Source organism: Monodelphis domestica, chromosome 2 (assembly GCF_027887165.1).
Source record: "Monodelphis domestica isolate mMonDom1 chromosome 2, mMonDom1.pri, whole genome shotgun sequence".
NCBI classification, from domain to species: Eukaryota; Metazoa; Chordata; class Mammalia; order Didelphimorphia; family Didelphidae; genus Monodelphis; species Monodelphis domestica.
Genome location: NC_077228.1, coordinates 409,089,987 through 409,116,583, shown reverse-complemented (window position 1 = coordinate 409,116,583; position 26,597 = coordinate 409,089,987). Strand labels below are relative to the sequence as shown.

General features: G+C 36.6%; 1 long non-coding RNA gene across 1 annotated transcript; it reads right to left on the bottom strand.

Annotated features, from left to right (window-relative positions):
- Positions 1-12,819: 12,819 nt before the first annotated feature.
- On the bottom strand, positions 12,820-21,481 carry LOC130457013 (uncharacterized). Its single transcript, XR_008915946.1, has 3 exons — positions 20,828-21,481; positions 18,601-18,718; positions 12,820-13,677 (listed from the first exon to the last, which is right to left on the bottom strand). It is a non-coding gene; the product is annotated as an uncharacterized LOC130457013 (long non-coding RNA).
- Between the last annotated feature and the right edge of the window lie 5,116 nt (positions 21,482-26,597).

Here is a 26,597-nt window from a genome sequence, read left to right as displayed (position 1 = left end):
AGCAGTAAGGGCTAGATAGTGGGGGTTAAGTGACTTGTTCAGGGTCACACAGTTAGGAAGTATCTGAAGGTGACCCTGGGTCCTTGAAGATTGTACCAATATGGAACAGTGAGAAAGGTGTGGGTTCTCCAGGAAAAAGATCAACTGTCTCAATTTCTTTTTGTGATACTACCTCTGTGACCTTGGGAAAATCATTTAATTGCCCCTTGCCTCAGTTTCCTCATCTATAAAATGAGAGGGCTGGAATAGAGGTTCTTTCTAGGTCCCTAAAAAAAGAAGGGCCCTTGGATTTCAAGGGTATCTATGAATTTGATTGGAGGGGGAAATATATATATATATATATATATATATATATATATATACACACACATATATATACACATCATCATCATCATCATCATCATCATATTTACTAAACTCTAACTGAAATTTAACATATACTTTAATTATAAATTGTGCAAAAAGGTATGATTCTGAGAAGGAGTTGATCAATTCTACTAGATTGCCCTCAAAAAGACCTTGACACAAGAAAGGTCAAGGAGTCCTGATCTTGAGATATGATTCTGTGACCAATGGAGCTCAAACTCTAGCAATTCTACCCAAAATCAAAATTTAAAAATGAAGTTTATATTCTTAATTAAGGAAAAAAACTATAACCAAGTATTGTAGAATGTTACTCCAGGGCACTAAAATGTAGAGTCTTGACAGGCCTTACTCCTTTATCAGGTAAAAAGAACTGAACTCAGCAGCTAGCTAACAAGAATAATTAGTTAAAATAGGCAACATCCAAATGGCCTGCTCTCTCTCCAGAGCAGCAGCACTCTAATAAGCTCTTGTCCTGCTAGACCCTGCCCTATACCCTCCCTGAGTAGGGAAGGAAGAATAATGGACTTTCTCTTCAATGGGTTCATGTTTTCAGATATATAAGTTCTCTTAACTAACTCCCTACCCAACCCTTCCCTTCACTAATGACTAAATTTGTTCTGAGAACTCAAATTGTAAGAAAGGTCAGTCTGGCTAAATTAAAAGAGTCCAGGGGGCAGCTGGGTAGCTCAGTGGATTGAGAGCCAGGCTTAGAGACAGGTGGTACTGGGTTCAAATTTGACCTCAAACATTTCATAGCTGTGTGACCCTGGACAAGTCATTTAACCCCCATTGCCTAGCCCTTACCACTCTTCTGCCTTGGAACCAATACACATTATTGATTCCAAGATGGAAGGTAAGGGTTTAAATTAATTAATCAAGTAATTAATTAGAAGAGACCTAATATAAAAAACTAACCATTGAATAATAACTATTTTTGGCTACAACTCTGAAGCCACTCTACTAAAACATGAAGCGGCCATAATCTACATCAGTAGAGAGATTAATTTTTTAAGTATTCAAAGGCCCTGAGACTCATTGTTATAGTTAGCTATGGTTTGCCTGATAGTTAGAAAAATGAACAAGCTGGTATTTATTTAATATCAACATTGAAATTTTTAAGAGAAATGTATCATCTCTACCCCAATAATCCCTCCAAAAGCTTAATAGATTTTTATCTGCAAATTGAAAGAAATTTCACACTTCAGTGCTTAATGGTGTTTTAAAACTTTTGGTTTAAATAGTTTAAGGGCAAACTTAATATGTAGGGATGGAATTTATCATAGATATTAATGTTTGGGACTTGAAGTTAGGAAAAACTGGATTTGAATCCTGGCTTCAGGCATTTACTAACTGTGTGATCCTGGACAATTCATTTAACTTGCCTCAGTCTCAATTTCTTCATCTGTAAAATGGAGATAATAACATCTAACTTATAGGGTTGTTATGAAGATCAAACTTAAAACCCCAAGAGAAGAGATTTATATTGTACCTACTATGTGCCAGGCACTATGCCAAACACTGCAAATACTTTCTCATTTGATCCTCACAATGATATGTGGTAAGTAATTTATTATCTTAATTTTACACTTAAGGAAATTTAGGAAAATGGAATGTTAAGTGGCTTGTCTTGGGTCGTACAACTAGTAAGAATCTGAGGCTGGATTTGAACTTGTCTTCCTGACTCTGGGCTTAGCCTATCCATTGAGGTACTTAGCTACTCTGGCAAAATGTTAACTATTATTTAATGATTTCAATGAAATGCAGAGCAATTAAAAAAATCAACCAACAAGATTTATTATGTGACTGCTATGTGCCAGGTACTCTCCTAGCTATTAGGGATAAAAATACAAAAAGGATGTGGTCTTTGCCTCTAGGAGTTTAAATTCTACCAGGGCAGTACACTTTATTCACAGAAAAATTGTTATTCAGTTGTTTCAGTTGTATTCAACTCATTGTCATCCCTTTTGGGGTTTTCTGAGCAAAACTGGCAGGATTTGCCATTTCCTTCTCCAGGTCATTTTACAGATTAGGAAATGAAGGCAAAAAGGGTTAAGTAATTTGCCCAGTCACACAGCTATTAAGTGTCTGAGGCCAGATTTGAACTCAGGAAGTTGAGTTTTCCTGGCACTGAGCCACCTTGCTGGCACTGACCTGAAAATATAAGATATATACAAAAGAAGTTGAAGCTACTTTGAGGGGCTGGGAGACTAAGGCCTGAGGGAGAATTAGAGAAGACCTCTTAAAGGAGTTAGCATTTGGGCTAAGACTGGAAGAGAGCTGGGAACTTCAAAGGCAGAGGTGAGGTGTGACAGTCCTCCAAAGGGGCTGGGCAAAAGCATAGAGTGAGGAGACAAGTAGAGAACAGCCCACAGAGTTTAGCTAGAAGTCCATGGTGGGGAATAACATACAGTAAGGTTAGACAGGTAGGCTGGTGCTAGATTGTGGAAGGTTATTAAAATAGACTGGAAAAGACTGCGAAGAGATTTAAATTCCAGAATTATTTGTATTTTATCTGTCAGTCAATAAGCATTTAGTAAGCCCCTTCTGTATGCCAGGCATTGTATTAAACACTGGGGATACAAAGAAAGCCAAAAGATAGCCTCTACTCTCAAGGAGCGAGTCTAAAGTCTAAAAGGCTGTTGGGAGCCACTAAAGCATCTTGAACAGTACATAGAATGGCATGATCAGAGTTGTTTCTAAGAACAGAATTTTTTAACTTGAGCATTTTAACTTTTTTAACTATTGAGCATCGCTTGAAATGTATCATTTGCTGAGTTTTTAGGTTATTGTTGCAATTCAGCTTTTTTCCCCTCTGAGAATGAAAAAGGAAAGGATACACATATTCATTTTAGTGCAACTTGACCAGTCATGTTTCTTAGTAAGAATATTTTAGATGCTATCCTTAATGGATGAAAAGCTTCAGATCCTTTGGTCAAACAATGCCCAATATATAGTGCCAGAAGGTTATTTTAAGCCGTGGATTTTGATAATGTAGATGTAGCTGCATTTATATGCATTAATATAGCTTGAAAAGATTTTAGTTGCAATCATCTAAAAGTCTATCTACCAAATGGTGAACCTACTCCATGGACATAGGTCCTTTGTCTCAGTAAAGTGAAGCACAACATTTTCCACCGGGTGGTTTTTCTCTTTTGAAAAATGACAAAAGCAGAGTTGAACTTTTATATTGTGAATGCTTTATAACAAATTCTAGCAGCACTGACCCTTCTTATAAAAGCTAACATTTGCCCACCACCATCCTCACCCCCCTCCCAAAAGAAAAGGGTGGTATTAAAGTTCTTTGCCCTTTAGGATTTGGGTACATGCTAAGGTGGCATCTCTGCTTTTTCTCTTCTTCTTCTTTCTTTCCTTGCCTATCTGTCTCTCTTACCTCAGTCTCTCTCCAAACCAATTATAACATAAAAGTGAAATGCAGTTTTTATTAGTCATATTTATTGAATAAGTGTGATGTACTCTGTTCTTAATTTGAAGAACATTTCAGAACACTTTGTACTTCTCTTATAGAAAAAGAGCTAAATATGTTATTCTTTATGACTTTGACCTGTGAATCCTCAGTGACCTTTGAAAGGGAAAATAAAAGTTTACCCCACCTTAATTTCTGATACAGTATGATTAATTATTAAATAAACCTGATCCTGAACTACATTCTGTTTTGTGGGTTTAAGTACAGAAAGAAGCTGGTCATTCAATGTTCACTAGAGTTGCAAATAACTTGAAGAATGTTCTACATGAGGTCAGAAGCTTCCCAGATGGATTAAGTAATTGTTAAACTTGGTACATTGCAGCTTTGCATCTTAACCTCATTTTCTAAATCTCTTTTCCCAGGAATTAAAGCATGAATAATATTGTTTGATAAAATGTAAATGGCTTAATGCTTTTAAAACCTACGGTGAAATTCACTTTCACAGTTCCCAGCTGGTGATTAAGCTTCATTAATAGGGAGTTGTGAGGACAAGCAAGTGCCTTGAACATGCTATGCACCCAATAATTACCTGTTGTGGATGAACTATTGGAATTTCCTTTACTTAATTCTGGGAGTGACTTTAAATAGCCTCAAAAGTGTGACATAATTGCTGCGGAAATAAAATGTGGCTGATAAGCATCTCAGTTCCTTCTGGATGGTAGGAACTTCACTAGATTATTTAGAAAAGCAAAATGGAAACTGTCCAAGTCTAAAGGGAACATTTTGCTGCTGGAAAAGGCATCAGGACCCAGACTGATGATGACAGAATTATTCATGACAATGAAATTGGAAGACTCTAATGAACTTTATTCTCTCCACTGAAGGCAGATGGATGACAACTAAGAACCACTGGAAACAAAAGACTCAGGATTTTCTGACCCCTTCCCTACTCTCCATTCTCCTAGTTCTTCCACTCTGGAATTCCCCTCTCTATTCAGAGCTATGCCTAGAATTTTCAGGAGCTGAGATTTTCTGAATCCCTGGGTTACCAAATTTTGTATTAAAGGACTTTTTAGTGACAAATCTTAGCCATTTGGACCATTTTGAAAAAGCTAAAGGATTTTCCATGACTGAGGCTTCTACTGAGACAGAAGAATAGGGAAGCCCATGTCAGCCAAATCTTCTTTTATCCTCATATAGTGAACTATGTGTTTACCAGCATGTGTTGCTGGTTGGTGGGAAGGTTAGAATCCATGTTTCTCCAGATTATCTCCAGTGCTGAAGCTGCCCTCCTACTCCAAGTAGCTTGCATTAATTCATTTTTGAGGTTCCTCAAATCATACCTTCTCTTAACACTAAATATTTTGAGCAAGTACAGAGAAAAGAAACACAAAACACATGAATGATGGAGTACCGAATGTCACCCTCCTGGGGCTTATGGTTACATACTAAGCCAGTTTTTGGACATAGATACTGAACCTGTGATTTCATTTTCATGAGAAACTCCCAAACACAAGTCAAAACCTTTTTTGCAACTAAGAGTATTAGAAAGTTGCCTCCAAACACGGAGAAGTTAAATGATGGACTCGGGGTCCCACATATAGTAGTGATCAATCAGCTTCCTGTCTCTCTCTCTCCCCTTCTCTGTGTTGCCTCCAAAACATTGGTGATACAAAGACAAAAGAGAGATATTCCTGGCCTCAAGGAGTACCTTGAGCGACCACAATGGCTGGTTCCAGATTCAGGGTCCTGGCCCTCAGATCCAATGGTTAACTAAGAGTCAAATATATTGTTTACATAAACTCACTTCTTAGTCTTTGTTTCATGCCTACCTACAATTCTAGCTCTTCCCTTTGCAGGACCAGCATCCTATCAAAGTTCATCTTGGTATGTTTCATTCTGTCACTATTCTACAACCCAGATCTTGAGCAGAATTACTCATCAGCAATATTTCCTTCTGTCATCTTGCACTTATGAAGCTAATTTATAAAAAATAAAAGCATGAGACTTGACATTTATTTCCATTCAATTTCCTATTTTATCTGGTCTATTCTTTTTGACTGTTGAGATTTTTGGATCCAGATTCTGTACTCCAGTGCATTAGCCATCTCACTAAGCTTTGTCATCTTCATAGTTGACAAGCATACCATCTATCTAGTCATGAAGGTTCCCAACTTTGCAGTCAACCTTGATTCTCTACTTTTCTTTACCTTCTCTCATTCCACCTATTGTAAAGTCTTATTGATTCTAACTCCCAAACATCTCTCAATTTTGTTCCCTTTTCTCTATTTGCACAGCCACCACCCTACTTCATTCTCTCAACACCTTTTTTTCTGGACTGTTGCAATAGACTCTTAATTAATCTCCATGTCTCAAGTCTTTCCCCTCTTCCAGTAATCCTCCACCCTGCTATTAAAGAGTTACTCCTAAAGTAATAATTTGATTGTGTCAAGACCCTGCTGAAGAATATTCCTTGGTTCTCCTTCACCTCTAGGATAAAATATGAATGTCTCCGCTTGGCATTAAAGTCAATATGGCTTCAAGTTATCTTCCTAACCAGATTTTGTATTCTTTTCATTGCTCCCCAAAATGAACTTTATGTTCCCAATCAACTTGACCTATTTGCTATCTTCCCTATGCCTGGCATTTGATCTCTATCTTCCTTACCACTGTTTCTTTTATTTTTCTAGAATGTTCTCTCTTTTTGTGCACTTCTCAGAAACCCAGATCCCTTTAAAGACCATATAACCCTTGTTACTCAAGGCTTCCAATCCTGCAAGTTTTAAGTGCCCTACCAATCAATCATTAGCAGGTAAGAAATTGGTATTTAATTTGTATACACTTGAATTCACTTATCTATCTACATGTTGCTTTTGTCAAGAGAATGTAAAGTCCTTGAAAACAAGTTATTTTATTTTTATCATTATACACCCAGATTCTTGCATAATGCCTGATACATAGTAGGTACTTAACAAATGCTCACTTAATTAAATTGAGTTGAATTTTATTCTAAAAGCAATGGAGAACTATTCAAAATGGTTGAAAAGGAAATGACAGAATGAAAGAAGGATTTTAGAAAGCTTGATATACAGAAAGCTGTTTAGTGTAAGAGAGGAATCAAATCCAATTGTGCAAGGAGGAGAGAGAGAGAGAGAGAGAGAGAGAGAGAGAGAGAGAGAGAGAGAGAGAGAGAGAGAGAGAGAGAGAGAGAGAGAGAGCAGGAGAGGTGCAAGAAGAGAAAAAACTCAAGATTGCAGTTAGAGAACAGGAGTTGAGAGAACTCCAACTGCCCTCACTTCTTCCAGCTAGGAGCCAGGGGCAGATCTCCTAAGCTGGGAGGAAACTGGAGTCTCTCTGGAGATCAACTGCTTTCCCTTTGAACCCCTGGATACCTCTCACTCAGTTTAACAACAGCAGTCAGAGCCATCTGAGGGTATTGTGGACTGGGACTTTGAAGAAAGCTGTCTACAGAGAAATCCTCTCTCCAAAGATTTATTCTCCATATCTCTAATTTGTTCCTGAATTCTATTACTCAAGCTAGTTAGCTCAGGAGTAGGAACCAAACCATCAGGGGTCAAGGCTGAGAGCCTGAACCCCAAGATCTTGGGGGGTCAGTCTGCAAATCAATAGGGCTTCCTGCTTACCAACTTTCCACACCTAATACCCCTACTTCTAACTTTCTTGTGTGAACCCAAATCAAGTGTCTACTACTTAGAATTAGGTCTGACTAGTTTATGCTACTAGGAAGAAGGGCTGAAGATTTGGGGAGAACCATACCTCTCCCTGAAGAGGAAGGTTAGCTCAGGATCCAAGGGATCCAAACAACTAGACTCAAGAAGCAATCCTCTCTCCTGGGCTGAGGAGTAACCCCAGGTCTTAATGGGGAAGTCGTAGTTGGTGTACCTGAGAGACAAAGAGGCAGAAGAGACCATCCTGCCTCTCAGCGATAGCTGAGATGAAAAAGGGAGGCAGAGGGTCATTTTACCAAAGCTCTTCACTCTAGTTCTTAATATCCACCTCCCAGAACCATTCTCTGAGGAGACATACTCCTTCCCTCAGGGAGGCAAAATTGGGTTACTTTCCCCCCAAAGGAAGAGGAGGGAAGATGAATCTTCCCTCTCTCCATACTCTTAATTCTCTCTCTCTCTCTCTCTCTCTCTCTCTCTCTCTCTCTCTCTCTCTCTCTCTCTCTCTCTCTCTCTCTCTCTCTCTCTCTCTCTCTCTCTCTCTCTTTCTCTCTCTCTCTCTCCATTTCCTCTGTGTGTGTGTGTTCCCTTTGGGGCCATACATTACATTAGGATAGTGACAAGAGGCAAGTGGGAGCTCTTGCAATAATCCACATGTGACTATCCCAGGGATTCTATAGAAGCACCATGTACTTTTAGTCAAACTGATATCACTGGAAACTATTCACAGTACTCAACATCAGAAGATGCTATTCTTATAATCGCCAAGCTCCCCTGGACTCACAGAGAACAGCCTGATTCTTTCCCCTTAACTCTGACTCTTTAGGGCTATGGTATATGTTTTTATCTAATCAGATTCTTGATTTATGATGGCCCAAAATATTTGAGAAAACAATACTCCTTCATCCTAAGTAGCATTTGAAATTGAAATAATTTACAGAGGTATAATTGTATATTCCTCCTAAGTCTTAGAAGCAGAACTAAAAAAGAATAAATACACCACTGCATCTAGTAGAAACATCTTTTCTCAGGTGAGATTTCCACAGACCAAATCCTACTCTTTTTTATTTTTTTGATAAGATAGTCAGAAAGGAGTTGAAAAATATCGTGTGTGTGTTCATATTCCCAAACCTCCCTACCCTACTGCCTCCTTCCCAATCTTTCTGTTCATATGATTGCTCATCAGACACTGTCACTTTATAGCATCTTCTGCGTGGCCACAGAAACTTATGTAGTAACATTGATCCTAAATCGAAAGGGGAAAGGAAGAGTGTGGAAAGCCAAGGAGGAGTTGAGGGAAGAGATAAAATGACTATGATATTAAAACAAAAGACATCAATAAAGTATGATTTGTTATTGTTGTCTAAGTTGTTTAATAATGTTAAATAACGATTAGACATCTCGCTGGAGGTAATAAAATCAACATTTGTCCTTAACCTAAATGCTCCCCCTTTTATACCTTAGATTTAGATTCAAACTCCTTGAAGGTGGGGGATATTTTATTTTTATCTTTGAATCTGTAGTACCTAGCAGAGTACATGGCATATAACTGGCATTTAAATCATTTTTTAATTGTATTGAATCTTCTAGATGATAAAGAATCACATGAAAATAAAGTTAGATAAACCCTTAATCTCTCCATACTTTTGCCCTTAGTAATGGCAGGCGTAAACCCTTGTATAGAATCATATATAGAATGCCTGGCTAAAGTCCTGTATGGTCTTGTATAGAATACCTGGCTAAAAGGCAAAGGAAACTGTTTAGACTAATCATAGTTAGATTACTCAATATAATAGCTACAACTTCTTTCTTCATACCATTTAGTCAGTCAATCTGAGCTCATGGGAGAAAGGAACACTTAAGAAAGCTGTAGTAATTGACCAAATGTGGACTATTTCTAATTATAATGAACTCTTCAGAAAAGTGAAACATGGCTTTTTGCTTTCTCTTTTGTATAAGAAATATATGAATTTGGAGAAGTATTTTATATGTTGGCAACATCGGTTATTGGAAAAGTGATAAACTATGAGGATAGTTTTATTCCATTTACCAGACTCACTAAACGCTATTTGCCAACCTGAATATGTTTCCTGACAGTCAAACTTGGGCATTTCTGCCATTTGTCCTAATGATTGGTTTTGTTTTAATAATTGTCCTTTAGCAAAGCCTTGGTCTTGAAAGTTGTCCAAAGCCTTTTTGCATATAATCAGAGCTATAGTCCAGCTATTAAAAGTGTGGGAGTTCTTGGCTACAGGTTTATTTGGCATATTCTTTTACATAAATCTGCATGGAGTTCACAAGTCTCAGTTTCTACTCAGCTCTCCAATTGCTCTCCAATCCAATGTAGGCTATTCGACATGCTGAGAATAGAGAACAGATTTTGGTTAATCAACAACTTAAAATTTTTTTTTAGTCACAAATGAGATCATCTCCCTTGTATCTAGTTTTTTTTTTCCTCTGCAGAAGATGACTTTTAGAATACTTTTGAAAACTGAAATATAGTGTCATTGCTAAAATGATTATTTCCTCAATCTATGTTGTATCTGATGCTTATTCCAATAATCCTAGTCAAAGAGATATTTGGGCAGGAAGCTTGTTACTGTAATGAGCTCCACAAGGCATTGCAAAGTTCCTTGCAATTATTTGGCACTCCAGGAGGGCATCATTTTACACTAAAGTATTTCCAACACAGATCATGCTTGTTGTGTCTTGTCTCCTCATTAAATGTGGCAGCATTCCCCCCTTTTCCCTCCAAATTTTCCCTTTAATATTAGAACAATAATGAAGGCTGCTATCAGCCTAGAAATTCAAGTTGTAAAAAGCCCATACATTATCTTATATGATCTGGAAAGCAACCCTATTGGAAACATTTATACCCATTCTCCACATAGGGACACTGAGACTCAATGAAATAAAGTGATCTGTCAAGGATCACACACCTAACAGAGTTAAAAGAAGAATTCAATCTAAGGTCTCTCAAATCCAAGTCCAGGTTCTCTGTCATGAAGACATTAATTATAATTTCATTCAGATTTCTTATTTCATTGATATAGAAAGTTCCTAGTTTTTAAATTCACTCCACCAATGTATATCAGCCACTGTTTTGAAGCATTTGGGATCCTGAGAGGCTATTACATTTTAAATATTTTAAATTTAAAATTTAACTTTTTTCTGGATTATACATATATTATACATATTTCCATATTATTCATTTTTGTAAATGAATAATCTTATAAAACCAAAAACCTAAAACATACACAAATAAGTGATAAATTATGTTTTCATCTGCATTTTTACTTTGACAGTTCTTTCTCTGAAGGTAGATAGCATTCTTTTTCATAAGTCCTTCAAAATTGTACTGGATTTTTGTATTGCTGTTAGTAGCAAAGTCTATCACATTTGATGGTATCACAATATTGCATTTACTATGTATAATGTTCTCCTGGTTCTGCTTATCTCACTCTGAATCAGTTCACATGGATCTTTCTAGTTCTTCCTGAATCACCTTGTTCATCATTCTATATAGCACAATAGTATTCCATCACCATCAAATACCACAATTTGTTCAGCCATTCCCTTCTTGAGGAATATCACATTAGTTTCCAATTTTTGTCACCACAAAAAGTGCAGCTATAAATATTTTCATACAAATGGGTCCTTTTACACTTTAAAAAATCTCTTTGGGATACCACTAGTAGTGGTATTACTGGCTATAAAGGTGTGCATTCTTTTATAGCCCTTTGGGCATAACCAAGTGACTTTTCATAGATAATATAAACCCATGTTTTCCTGACTCTGCTTGGCTTTCTTTTCACTATACTACTATACTACCATTCTATGCTTCTTATATGAGAGCATTAATACTATTAAATTAATAATTTTTAAAATTATTCATGAAACACAAATATTATAGTATAATCATTAAGAATGTTAATAATTAATTATATTATGTATTTAATTATAAGTATTTTTAGTTTTTCACATCTACAATCTAATTTTTTTTATCTTCCCAAAACAGCCCTATGAAATAGGAAGGAAAATAACTGTGATAACATAGATTCAAGGTAATGCCATAAGCATTCATTAAGTACCAATAAGGCACTCAGCAAAGATGACAAAGATACAAAGATACAAACAAGACAATCCCTGCCCTGTTTAGAAGACCTTGCCTTTGTACAATAAATTATAGTGTTACAAAGTACTTTTGCATCCATTATTTCACTTAGTCTTCACAATATTATGAGGTAAAGTCTTAATTGATGGGGAAATTGATGTGAGAGGAATTCAGTGAGCTACCCATCACCACACAACTATTACTACCACTTCTACTACTAGCATTATTAATACTATAACAACTACTACTATAATTACTACAATAACAATCACTACTATTACTACTAGGCTGCCTGCTATTATATCCAGTTGACATACAAGAAAGTTGAAGCCCAGAGAAGTGAAACAACTTGCCCAAGTTACATAGCTAGTTAGTGGCAGAATCAGAATTATAACTCATATTGTCTGATCACAGAGCACTAAGTTTTTCACTAGATTTTCAGGACATAGAGTAATTTCTAATGGAGCCACAGATTTTTTTTTTTAAGTTCAAATGGAGAAGTTACATTCCTCTAGCCAGTTTTCCACATTCAGATAGGAAAGCTTATGTTCATGCGCCTACATTACACTGGGAGTAGTGACTGAGCTGTGATCAAATGTCCAGCTCTGTCGATGTTGTCATTCAAAGGGGTGATCCTTCATCTTCTGTTACTGTAGTTGTCCACTCCCTTCAAAAGTCTTTATCCAACCCCAGATTCTTTTTCCTCCAATGAGCTTGAATTTTATTTAAAACTTTTTTCCATTCAATGGCATTTGTATCCCAGCTGGGAAAGAGAATGCAATCTGTCCTGGGGAAGTTAAAGTATGAGTCATGTGAAGATCAGGAGTTGGTAAGAAGGGACTAGTTGGTGGAACTCATTATTGAAATGTCAAACCAAATATCATATGTCCATTTGACTCTGGTCTCTAAAGCTCATGACATTTATTCCAAGACTGGATAGGATCAATTTAAATGGGGAAAAAACTTCTCTACTTACCAAAAATGACAAAAAGGAAAGAAAGATAGATAGCACCAAGGAATTAATTTGAAAATGCTTGTGTGTGTTTTTTCTTTGTTTTTATCCTAAGTTTACTTATTCCATAAAGGTTGTTCTTAGTATAAGGAATATTGATTCAAATGAGCATACTTATAAAATTCAATGGACTTATAGACTAAAATATTTTTGTTTATTTTTTTACTTTCATGTCACCTTTTTCATATCATCATGATTTCCCAGTATATTGAAAAGTTTAAAAGTTCCTGATAATAAAGAAAAAAATTAAATTCAATAAGCAAATTGATTGTGTCTAATAATGGATACTACTGTTCACATCTGTAATGTTCTACATCTCTAATGAAAGAAGGAAAGTGTACCTCATTGTCATATCTCCCAGACCAAAACTGCAATAAAATTAAGCATAATTTAACTGATTTTAGTAATGATTACATTCATGTTATTACTCTCCTTATATATTATGTTCTTTTGGTTCTACATAAGTCTGTTAATTAATACAGATCTTCCCATATGCCTCATATTCAGTGTTTATTAAGCCATAGTATTATTCCATTATATTCATACATGGGTTTAGGGTGCTCTAACTGGAAATATGGATTAGGAGTAAGTAGGCCTGAAAGCTAACACTGGCTTTCTTTTTCCTCTGTTTTGTGGTAGCAATTCTTTCCATTTGTGTTGTTGTAGTCATGCATATGTTTTCTTATTTTACTCTGGTGCTTTCTTGTCTCTACTTGTGTTTATATCAGTTCTTTAAAACTTTTCCCTGATTCTCTGAACGTCATTTTAATTTTATATTCTAGTAATAGCCCATGACATTTAGGTACCAAAATTTGCTAAATGATCCTTAACAAAGAGATTGGGAACAAGAAATGAGGGAAATGAAAATGGGCAGAGCTCTTGCTTTATCACCGGGATTAAATGTAGGTACCCAGGGGTAGTCAGGTTAAAGTCTGTAATTATTTTTATAATAGTCCTGACCTCCCTTTCTTTCCCACTTTTTTGTATATTCTTGGTCACTTTCACATACCTTATCTTTTTCTTCCTTTGGTCTCTGAGAGGAATAATTCCATCTCACCACTGGCATTAGGTAAGCCTAAAATAAACAGCATGAAGAAGCTACAATGAAATTAATAAAGCATTCTTTGATATTAATGAAACTAATAAAATAGCAATGGAATTTGACCCCACAATTTGGAGTCATCATAGTGATACTGACCATCAAATCAGTGCCTCTATTTTTTCACTTCTAAAATGTTTTTAACTTCTCTGTAAAGTGCTTGATATTTTCCATGACCTTCTTAAGCCAAAATTCTACCCAGATAAAACCACCTTCACAATTAAATTTCCACTGTTCAAATTTGTACATGCTATTTTATTGTCAATATTAATAGTTATAACTAGCACTTATTATGTGCCAGAGATTGCGATAAATGCTTTACAATGATCTCATTTGAACCTCACAACAATCCTAGCAGGTAAATAACATTATTGTTCCCATTTTACAGATGAGAAAATGGAGACCAAAGGCTCATAAGTCACACAGATTCTAAGTGTCTAATACTGAATTTGAAATCAAATTTTCCTGTCTTCTGGCTTAGAGTCCCCTATCTACTGTGTTACCTACCTGGAATCTCAACACCTTATAAACAAAATCTACAATTATTTTGACCCCTTCATGATTTCTCATAAATGAGATTTATAATGGAAGTAGGCTCATAAGCTTATACTAGATATTGTCCAAATTACTCTTATTGGAAGGAAGGGGTTTGTAAGTACCTACTGTTTTTCACACTAGCTGTCTGAAGGCAAAAATAAAATAGTTCTTGCCTTCCAAAAACTTACATTCTATGGGGAGGAAGGAAGAGTGGTTGGAATCCATACCTGAGAAATGCAGTTCAATGGTTAAATTATTTTTTATTCTACAATGGGAAATTCCATTAAGTTAATTTTTATGAAGATTTAGAGGAGTAAAAAATAAAGAGATGAAAATCAATATGAGCTCTCCTTCAGCATTTGTGTGTCCTTGAAACAGTGCCTGTCTCTGCAAGACCAGCTTTGGCAAGAAACAGAATGCTGAGCTAGGTGACATCATTGCTGGAGCTTCAGAAGTTTAACTTCTCAAAAACAAAACACGTATGAACTTGACTCATCTGCATAGAAAATTCTAGGGTTTTTGTTGTTTATTTTATTTTTTGGATCATAGGCTACTTTCATTTTTATTTATATAGTAGCTCACTGAGCATTTCTCCTCTTTTCTTTCTCATTCTTTCTTTTACTATGGTGCTATAATCAACGTAAACCTGGCCAAAAACTCATTTCTTTCCATTGTTTAGCTTAAAATATTCAAGAGCCTTGGAAAAGCATAATGTTTAGTGTCTGTAAGAACTGAAACAACTAGAATTGTTATTTTCTCCCTTGTTGGGAACATAGTTTCTCTGCACACAGTAGGAGCTCAGTGAAAGATATTGCATTGATTTGAGGTTAAATGAAAGTGTCTGTTTATCAGAGAAGGTTTCCTGGAGGAAGGCTAGATGGTATTGGGTATGATCAGGAGGACAATAATTGTTAGGGAAGCTACAAAAAAGTGAAGGGTCACTTTTACAAGGTGAGTGATAGATAAGAGACAGAAGTAAGAAATGTGGGTGGAAGATAAGGAACCTTTTTTCTGTTTTTGATCTTTTGGGGGCATAAATTCTCAATTCTGGATTAGATAAGCTGGGTCAAAGGGAATGAATAATTGAGCCACTTTCCTTTTGTATAATGCTATATTGTTTTTTTTAATAGTGCCATAAATGTTATTGATGAAGTTCTTAAAATGCTGCCAAGAGCCTTGCAGAGAGGACATGGCATTGGCAACATGGTGGAAAGGAGTCTTTGACTGGAATCTATGACTTTATATCCCCATCCTCCCTTATGTTCTTCCTACTAACCCTAGATCCTGTATGTACCCTTACACCTAAGGTTTGTCTCCTTGGTCTCCTTTGTAAAGGAAATACACTTTGCAAACTTGGCTCAGCAAATCCATTAGTTCTTATGTCTTTTTGGTTCTTTCCTAAAATTGAGAGAAGTGTTAAGGTTCTACCATTGGTTATGCAACACAGATTTATGAACAGATAGGACACTGCAAAGAGGCATAGCCACAGGCTGGAACATACTTAAAACTATGAGGTGAATAATAAACTTTGGTGTAGGTGGACTGGAAATCAGAAAACCTAGTTTCCATTCTGGTGCTTCCACGAACTAGCCATTTGACCACTGGTAAAATGGGTGGGACAAAAAGTCACTTTTTCTTTGTGATTCACAGTTTCCTCCTCTATTGAAGGGATGATTTTTGTAAAGTGTTTATGGCAGTGCAAGGCACATTTTTGTTGTTCAGTTATTTTAGTTGTGTCAGACTCTTCATGACCCCATTTGGGGTTTTCTTGACATTGAAGTAGTTTGCCATTTTCTTCTCTAGCTCATTTTACAAATGGGAAACTGAGGCAAACAGGGTTAAGTGATTTGTCTAATATCACAACTAATGTTTGAAACCATATTTGAACTCAGGATGATGAGTCTGACACATAATAGGTCATTGATAAATATTTGTCTTCTTTCCTTCCTCCTAACAGGGGGTCAGACTCAATGGCCTCTCCATTCCTTTCAAAAGAGAAAATATTCTACTATTCATATGATACTTTGGTTAAACTAGTCAGAGACTATTGTCTCAGTGCCTGGGTTTTGAGCTTTTAAAACAGCAAGCCTACTTGAATATAAAGAAGGAAACTATAAGCAAATTAGGCGAACATAGAATAGTATACTTGTCTTTGGGAAAGGAAAGACTTTAAAACCAAGCAAGAGCTAGAAAAAAAATCACAAAATTTTGATTGTATCAAATTAAAAAAGTTTTGTACAAACAAAACTAATGCATACAGAATTAAAAGGGAAACAACAAATTGGGAAACAATCTTCATTACAAAAACCTCTGACAAAGGTCTAATTACTCAAATTTATAAAGAGCTAAACCAATTGTACAAAAAATCAAGCCATTCTCCAATTGATAAATGGGCAAGGGACATGAATAGGCAATTTTCAGTTAAAGAAATCAAAACTATTAATAAGCACATGAAAAAGTGATCTAAATCTATTTTAATCAGAGAAATGCAAATCAAAACTACTCTGAGGTATCACCTCACACCTAGCAGATTAGCTAACATGACAGCAAAGGAAAGTAATGAATGCTGGAGGGGATGTGGCAAAGGCAGGACATTAATGCATTGCTGGTGGAGTTGTGAATTGATCCAACCATTCTGGAGGGCAATTTGGAACTATGCCCAAAGGGCAATGAAAGACTGTCTGCCCTTTGATCCAGCCATAACACTGCTGGGTTTGTACCCCAAAGAGATAATAAGGAAAAAGACTTGTGCAAAAATATTCATATCTGTGCTCTTTGTGGTGGCAAAAAGTTGGAAGATGAGGGGATGCCCTTCAATTGGGGAATGGCTGAACAAACTGTGGTATATGTTGGTGATGGAATACTATTGTGCTCAAAGGAATAATAAAGTGGAGCAATTCCATGGGAACTGGAACAACCTCCAGGAATTGATGCAGGGTGAGAGGAGCAAAACCAGGAAAACATTGTACACAGAGACTGACACATTGTGGTACAATCAAATGTAATGGACTTCTCCATTACTGGTAATGCAGAGATCCAGAACAACTTGGAGGAAACTATGAGAAAAACCACTATCCACATTCAGAGAAAACACTGTGGGAGTAGAAACACAGAAGAAAAACAACTGCTTGAATACATGGGTTGAGGGGATATGGTTGGGGGTGTAGACTAAATGAACATCCTAGTGCAAACATCAACAACATGGAAATAGGTTCTGATCAAGGACACAAGTAATACCCAATGAAATTGCATGTCGACTGCAGGAAGGGTGGGTGGAAGGGAGGGAGGGAAATAATGTGATTATTGTAACCAAGGAATAATGTTCTAAATTGACGAAATAAACTAATTCAAATGGGAAAAAAATAAATAAATAAAATAAAACAGCAAGCCTTAATATATACCCAAAATTGGGTTAACCCAGCAGAAAAAAAGTGGAAGGAACCAAACAAGTATTTATTGAGTGCTTATTATGTTCTAGGCATTGACTAAAGTACTTTAAAATATTATCTTATTTTGGGCATTTACATGACTCAGTGGATAGAGTGCTAGGCATGGAACTGGAAGATCCTAGGCTCAACTCTGGTATCAGACACCTCCTAGCTGTGTGACTCTGGGCACTTAACTCCAATAGCCCTTACTGCTCTTCTGCCTTGGAACCAATACTTATACTAATTCTAAGATAGAAATTAAGGGTGTTAGGGTAAAATTTAGGGTTGTTGACCAAATATATTATATTAGTGGTCACCAGGGCTTTAAATTCAATCCCAATGAAATACTCAAGTCAGTATGGTATTTTATGGTGGTTTATTCATAATATAAGGAAGAAACTAAGAAGAAGGAGAATAGGGAAAAAGGTAGGAATTAAAACTGCTCCAGCCAGGGCTGAGCCAGGCAGGAGTTCAGAGGCCTCAGCCAAGGGGCCTCTCCAGAAAGCCAAGGGATAGGGGAGTCAGTCTTATCAATCACCACATGACCTTCTAAAAGGAAGCAATCTGATGAGCTCCTCTAGGCTTGAGTTCCAGGGCCAACTCTGCCAAAGCTGCAAGCCCACCAAATGCTGCCAAGAGCTCCCAATGTCGTCAGTTCTTTACATCACTTCCTGTGTCTCACATGTACCAATGGTGGCTTAATCTTGACTTAGGACAGCCCAGGGGGTCATTCAGTTGTTTCTGATTTGTCCCTTGCTAGCACATGCTGGTCATAGGCCATCCTCCCCTACAGTTAATCCTTAAGTGGGGGTGTATGCATTCCTTGGTTGCTAAAATTCTAAAGACTAAGCAGGGTGGAGTAAATCTAAAATTCACAAGGGTTAAAACAAATTTCACACAACAAACCATCAAGATTGATGTTATTATTACTCACATTTTACACTTGAGGAAACTGAGGCAAACAGGAGTTATGTGGCTTGCCCAAGGTAATATGGTTAGTAAGTAACCAGTAAGATTTGAACTTAGGTCTTTCTGTCTCCAGGTCCACCAAGCTATAACAATAAGAAATATAGAAAAATATCCAATGTAACTTCTACCTTATTTTATTCATTGATAGAAGGTATTTGAATATAAATATTTCCTTAATGATGAGTCTCAGATTTTGAAATATACCATTAGGGACAGAAAATTAGAAAAATGGCTCTTTAAAGCTATCAAAAATAGTTTTCTTAATGACCTTTAATGTAATTTGTTCAATTTTTTTAAACAAATCTACTTTTCATTATATTTTTTTCAAAACTGTACACTACTATACATCTTAGTACCCATATGATGATGTATTATCTCTTGATCATTGACCAATAGGGCAAAAGGAAACATGTTTTTAGTATTTTGACATTTAGTAAATTGCAAATATCTACTGTAAGTTTATATTCTTACTGTCACCTAAAAACCTCATTATAGCCAATTAATAATCATTCATTTTATTCATAAATAAATATTTATCTATTAGTGCAATATTTATAAATAATAAATGAATGAATGGCTCCCTTCCAACAAGGGTCATTTGAATAATATCCAATGATAAATCATAATGGGGTCAAAGCTACAGCTCTGTTTATAGGATACAAAGTTTGATTATTTTTGTTTTTTGTTAATGGACAACAGAATGTACACTCAGACCTAAGTAATCCTGCTTTAGTTATATATCTAGTTTTGTCCATCTGACTCCCAAAGTGACAAACAGGTGAAAGACAGAATCTAGCCAGATTAATCATCCCTAAGCAAGCCAGAGCTGATATTCTGAAGGAATCTGAAATATAAAGAAGTGGGACCTTGTGACCTCAGAGATAAATATCTTGCGGCTTCTCCAAAGATGATGGACTTCTCTGTCTTTCCTCAATGAGTAGAAACAATGTACTGACTTCCTCCCTTTCACCCCCATTTCAGCCCATCTAGCACATGACTTCCTGTTGAATATTTATATTTAGCATAAAGTGTGTGCTTTTTTCCCCTTTGAGTTCTTTTAAGTATCCCATTTCTCAGTTACAAAATTTCCATGCATTTTAAAAAATCACAAGCTATAGATTGGATTGAATCCTTACCTTTAAGATAAATTAGCAATTTGACTATAAGCAGGTCATTCAATTTCTCATTGCCCCCAAGAAAACTCTTTATAATTATAAGTTACAGTGGAATTACTGATTTGCATTATTGGAGGAAGAATTCCTTAGATCAATGAAATCATGTCTGTTCATTGTTGTTCAGTCGTTTTTCAGTCATTAAGTCTTCATAACTCCACTTGGGGTTTTCTTGGCAAAAGAATCTAGAGGAGTTTGTCATTTCCTTCTCTAGCTCATTTTACAGATGACAAACTGAGGCAAAGAGGGGTAAGTGACTTGCCCAAGGCCACACAGCTAGCAAGTTTCTGAGGCCAGATTTGAATTCATGAAAATGAGTCTTCCTGATTCTAAGCCCTGTGCTCTCTGCCTTGCACCACCTAGCTGCCCCTAAAAAGGGTGCAGGGGTCATATGTGATTGTCTTACTTTGTGTATCACCTAACACTTTGTCATGTACACCTAAGATCTTTAAATTTTTTCATTGACATCTTTTTCTTTTTATATCACCTTCATTTCTAAATATATTCTTTCCCCCAAACTTACTTATCCATGAAGCTATCCCTTATAGTACACTAAAATTTTAAAAAGGGGATGAGTGGGAAATCAGCCCAGTAAAACTAATCAGCACATAAAATGCACAAAGTTTTAGACCCATAATCCCGCACCTCTGCAAAGAAGGGTGATGTGATCTTTGTCAGTGCTATTTGATGAGAACTGAAAGAGGAATTGTCACCCTTTATCAGGAATATCTGGTCCCATCTAGTCCTGAGCACTGAGCAATATTCCTTCCCAGTGACAAATAGCTTCCTTGGTTTTTTTACTCCCTCCCCCTTTTAAGTGAAAGTTATTAAGCTCTAATAGCACATCATAAAACTATGCTATAGACTATAGGAGATAACAAAGAAGAGATAGGAGCAAAAAATAAAATGTAGGCTATAATCTGTATGATCAAGCATGGAGGAGCTCAGGAAGCAGTGACTTTTTTAAAAGTCCTAATCAACAAAAATCTAGTATGCAAGGGTCCCAACCTCACTACTCACCATGTTATAAGATGCTTCTACGTCTCTGGATTTGATTTTGAGAGGCCTGGCTGGGTAGTAGAATTCAGTCTGTGTTCTGATTAGATTCAAGTCAGCAGTTGGGAGGGAGGGTCCATAGTTCATGACCACAAAAAGTCAGTCTGTTCTCTGAGGTGGGGGCCTGGAGCCAAGCAATTTAGAATAACCAGGTCATTGGCCCAGTTTATCTTGGCCCAATCCAAGGCATGGTTCCACTCATTGTCTTGGCTCCCTATGGTGATTATGTGAGCCATGGGAATTGAAGTTGGAAAAAGAAGTAACAGGTTATCTGAGCCAGCTTCCTCTCTCTCTAAGGCCCAATGATGTGGTCTTTGGTGTCTTTAGCAGCATGGTTCTCATTGCTTTTCCTTGAAAGGTCAATCTGTGATGACCATCTCACATTCAGGAAGTTTTTTTCAGTGCATTCCATCTAATTTTGGGTTTCCTTAATTTCATCCCATTTTTTAGCATATTGGCTTGAACGGTTCCAAATGACTCCCTGCTCCCCTGGTAATCCAAAGAGACAGAAATTCTTTGCTGATACATAAAAGTAGGGCTGAGGCTAGGCAGGAATCAGCAACTTATAAAACATTTTCCCAGCCAAGGGTCAGAAAAGTCAACTCTAGATTGGCTTTCCTCTCCATGCTGATACATCATGCCGTGGGTCCTAGTGAGATGGATGACCTTAGTAAGCTCTTGATGCACTTTACCCCTTTTTGGCTCCATCCCCTATATTGTACTATCTATTATCTGTTTGAGTGGAACACAGTATTTTGTGGAGATACAATAGAATAAAAGAAAGAGAATCACATGATTCACTGGCCTACAAGGTAAAAGGAGCTATTTTCCATACTAGGAAGGGCAGGAACCATCGCAAGGTCAGGAAGCACACAGCCCCAGGGACCAGATAAACATGGTATCCACCCTGTCCCATGTTGTGCAGTGGACACAAGAGTTGACTTTGGGGGCAGTCACTGTCACAAGTTATGCTAGGAGACTGGAGACTGAGGAAGGGAGTGGAGAGTAGGCATGTGGATAATACAAGCATGAATCACCGGATATCATGCTCTGCATAAAGATGAAAATGATGCCATGTCCAACAATTTAATGTCTGTGAATTTTACATATTTATTTTTGACAAGGGAGAAATTTTAGAACTTCATATAATTCTTCCCCTTGTAATTATAAAGTGATCAAATTTTGCCTCTTCATAGCAAGTCCCAGGTTTTCTGTTTTTTTTTAATCACCTGTGGCAACTAGAAGATATGGTCCTGGTAGGACTAGATAAGCTTTAAAGCACTACAGTTATTTTGTAAATAACCATATCAAAATTAAATGAGATGATAGGGTAAACTGGTAAAACAAATCATGATACTTTAACTTAGACTGATGTACCTTTCCTGAAGCTTGCTGAGTAACAGGTTCAGTTCATTTTGAAAAGTATTGAACCAACAATAAGGAAATGAAGGGGGTCCAAGTGTCAACTAACCCTTGATTTCATTTCCTGCCCTAATATTCCATCCATAAATAGAAATATGATTAATGTAAGTCAATATATTCTTCCAGTTCAAACTCCCACTCTGAGTTCATATGTATCTGATTCTTCTTTTATTCTCTTAAATGTTGATTATTCCTCTTTTAATTATCTCTACTTTATCTTGTTTCTATCTTGTTTGCATATAATTGTTTACATCTTATTGCTCTCACTTGACTAAAAACTCTTGAGAGTAATAACTATCTTTTGTCTTTCCTACTCCATATTTAGCACAATGACTAGCATCTATTAGGAGCCTAAAAATGTGTATTGGCTGCCTGACTAAAATATTTGGTAAAAACACATGCAATAATTATTTTCCAAACCAGAAGTATTGGCAATTATTGAAAGGACCTACCTCAAAGAAACTGTATTTTGATAGAGAGAAGGCTGAATATTGGATCCAAAAACATGGATTTGAATTCAAATTCTATTATTTATTGCACTTGTCACCAAAAGCATGTCTCTTCCCTTCCTTTTGCCTCATTTTCCTTATTTATAAAATTAAAGGTGGGTGTTGTAATGTCAGTTCTTATTTATTGAAGGACACTACTTGAAATTTCTCCAAAATCCTTTTTCTTGCTTACATTTGGGATGAATTGGTTAAATACAAATAGACTTCCTATTTCAAAATAAGATGGAAATGAGTGGCTAAATGGATTTAGAGGCATAGATATGAGTTGACCACGTAGCAGTTAAAATTAGTTTCTCTGCTAAAAGTATTATCTTTTTAGAGTTTTATTAAAGATTAAGAAATAAAGAAAATACAAAATAAGAAAGCACATGGCTAGGAGGCAATCTCTGAGTACAGGAAGAGAGCTAGAAGAAGGCAGAGTCAGTTTAAAAACAATTTCTGATCTCTGCCCAGGTGGGAATTCAGGTGAGATTACAAAGCATTCTGGGAGCCAGAGCAAGGACTTCTGGGGTTTGGAGTCCAGAGTTCAAGTCTCCATTTTTACAATTCTCCGTGTGATCATTTGGGAAAAAGGACTTCCCCAAAGGATCATAAAAACATAATTAATTTAAAGATTACAATAATTTGAGGATAAGAGGAAAAAAAAGAACAAAACCTATAATTGCTAGACTCATTGACAAAAAGCCAGTTAGGGGGCAGTCCCCTTTGGCATGAAAGTATATATACAAATAAATGTTCAATCAACAACACCCAAAGTTCATTCTTGATCTTCTTGTGCAGCTTATGGTCTGGAGGCAACTTTGTGGTGTCTTCTCCAAACAGTTTAGTTTCTGGATTTGGAGAGGTAGCATGTTTCTTAACCTAAAATTCTTCTCAAAAGGAATTTAAACTTTGCAATTTAAAATAATATTTTTACATTTCCCCATGAAGAGGGTGATTGAAAAACACAGGATCACTTAGAGATGCATGGCTGAGTTGTGAGGTATATGAATCAATTGGGAAGAGAAATTAAAAAGACATCAGAAAAATCCAAGTAAAAAAGAAAATTTCTGGATGAAAATATAGACTATCAAAGGCTTATGTGTAAAAATTCCAAGTAAATGAAAAGTAAATCTATAATAGGTCCTTCAATCAGGGCACAATTAAAATGATCTAAGCAAGTAAGCATTTACCCAGTCAATAGCCAGGACTACAGAAAGTTGCCATACTATGAAAAACAGAAAAGGGACTAGATTATAGGAGCCAAGTAGGAGCCAAGTTTGGGGATACTCATCTGTAATTATTTTCAGAGTGAGTGTAGACACAAGGAAGGCCTATGTCTTAACATATGTTAAACATCGCAACCTTGAGTCTTCACACTAGGTTCAAGACCTTTGTATTGGCTAGAAGTGCATCAATCTGTCCTGGATTGGTTTATCTTTGGCCCTATGCAATGGCTCTTTTGTGTATGTCTTGTCCTAGAATCAGACAGAATCATTAAGCAGAGTCCCATAATTTTTTTTAAACAATTAGTGGCATCATTTTTATAGTCTCAAGCTTTTGGGGCATGCATTGACATTATGACAAATGTATTTTAAAAAGTTAAATAAAATCTTAATGCTGGTGACATGTGCTTCAAATATAAAAAGTAGAGAAAAAATAAAAACTGAAATAGTATATTATACATGCAAAAAATATAATAATAAAAGAGTTTTAAAAATTCAAAAATGTAGCTTATAATGATTAACATGCTGGGTCAGCTAGGAAAATATAGAATACAAGGCTTTCTCACCAAAAATGTGATACCTTCATTTCCTCTTCATACCTGGCCATGATCCACTGTGAATTTCACAAGGTAACAGTTTTTTATATAAAGAACAGTAGTATAAATATGTAGATATCAGTATTCCCAAAATTCTCAATAGCCCAATTAAGTACAATAGCAAACAAACCATTATCATATTTATACAAGTTGCTGTATGGCATTTTCAAAAGCCTATGAATTGATGGATATTTGTCACAATTTTTACAAACGTAGCAAATCTTTCTACCTTGGTAAACATATTTTTAAACAAAGTAAAACTTATTTTGGGTTTTGAACATCATCAAGAAATCTAGATATCATTCTAGTGGAAGTTAAGTAGTGAGCTGAGGAGTTATATGAGAAATGCTCCCTTTTATTTTTTCTTTTGGGAGGCTTCTAGGGCTACATGCCCTGGGATTAACTGCCCAGCTTCCATTCACATTTTTAGAAATGTGGGAGGCTGGGGGTTATAATTGTATTTCACTTCAGCTACTAAAATGAGGCTTACCTCGTGGTAGGGGCAGGCAAAATGACCAGAGATTGTTAAGAAAAATTCTAAAATTCATGTCTAAAGAACCCTTAAAATCAATTGAGATATTTAGCACATTAAATTTTTCAAAGGCTGTTATAGCAATTTTCTGATGGAGCCCATCTCTCCTCTATGTGACAATTTACAAAGTCAAAAATAGAAAAGCTGTTTTTTATATGGGCTTACTCAATAATATTTGTTCAGTATGATTATAGGGGGAAAGCAACAGAATTTAAAGGTAGTTAAAACCCAGGACATTAAAATGATTCAGTGTAACAGAATAGTATTGAATTCAGTAATACATGAACTTAAAATATGAACTTAAATCACAAAGTTAAATCTTAAACAAAACAATCGGTAAAATGCAATAGAATACAGAGAATTTTATAAAACATTGGCGTCTGAAATGCCTTAAAAATATAACCTCCAGTCTTTTTAAAGTTCCTTGGGTTTTTTTTTATCCATTTAGATGCCTATTGTCAGAAGGCAGAAGATTGGTAAGTGGCAGGCAATGGGGGTTAAGGGACCTGTTCAGCATCACATTGCCAGGACATGACTGAGGCCAGAAATCAACTAAGGACCTCCCGTCTCTAGGCCTGGATCTCAATCCACTGAGCCACCCAATTGCCCCTCAAAATTTGGCTAAAGAGTTGCAGGGAGCTGAATTTTTCCCCTGAAGTAACAGAATCAGTGCACTCAAAAGATATCCTCTGAAAGTAGCCATGCTTTTAAGTTCCTGTTTGGAAAAGCCTCTACCTTCTTTTCTTTCTTTCTCCCTCCCTATGATCCCCTGCCCCCAGTCCATGTGGAGGCTAATTATTGCCTAAGGAAAAATTACCCCCATTTTTCAACAGTGAGTCCTTGGACTGGGGCAGTAAGCCAGAATTGCTGGGCTGGGCAGTTCATCTGGGTCCAGATCGCAGGCAGCAGGTGGGCGGGCCAGGGCTGGGAGCCGGGAGTCAGGAGCCAGGAGTCAGGAGCCGGGAGCCAGGAGATTGCTGGGGCACAGAAACAGGTAGGCAGCTGAGTGGGCAGGCAGGCGAACAGGCACCAGGTGAGAATGGAACACAGAAATAGGCAGGCAGCAGCCGAGCTGGGCCGGGCCGGGACCAGGTGAGCTATATAATGGCTGGAATGAGCTGAATCAGCAATAGCTTTGCGAGGGTAAAAAACATTTTGCCAGAAAAAGGTGGCTTAAAAAGTATTATCTAGGCTAAAAAATTTGAGTTCTTATCCAATCTAGTGGTCACCATAAACTACAGCAGTTAAAATTAGTTTCTCTGCTAAAAGTATTATATTTTAGAGGTTTATTAAAGATTAAGAAATAAAGAAAATACAAAATAAGAAAGCAGGTGGCTAGGAGGGCCGAAAGGCCCATTCAATTTCACTTACTGCATCCTTGCAATCTCTGAGTACAAGAAGAGAGCTAGAAGAAGGTGGAGTCAGTTTAAAAACAATTTCTGTTCTTGGCCCACGTGGGTATTCAGGTGA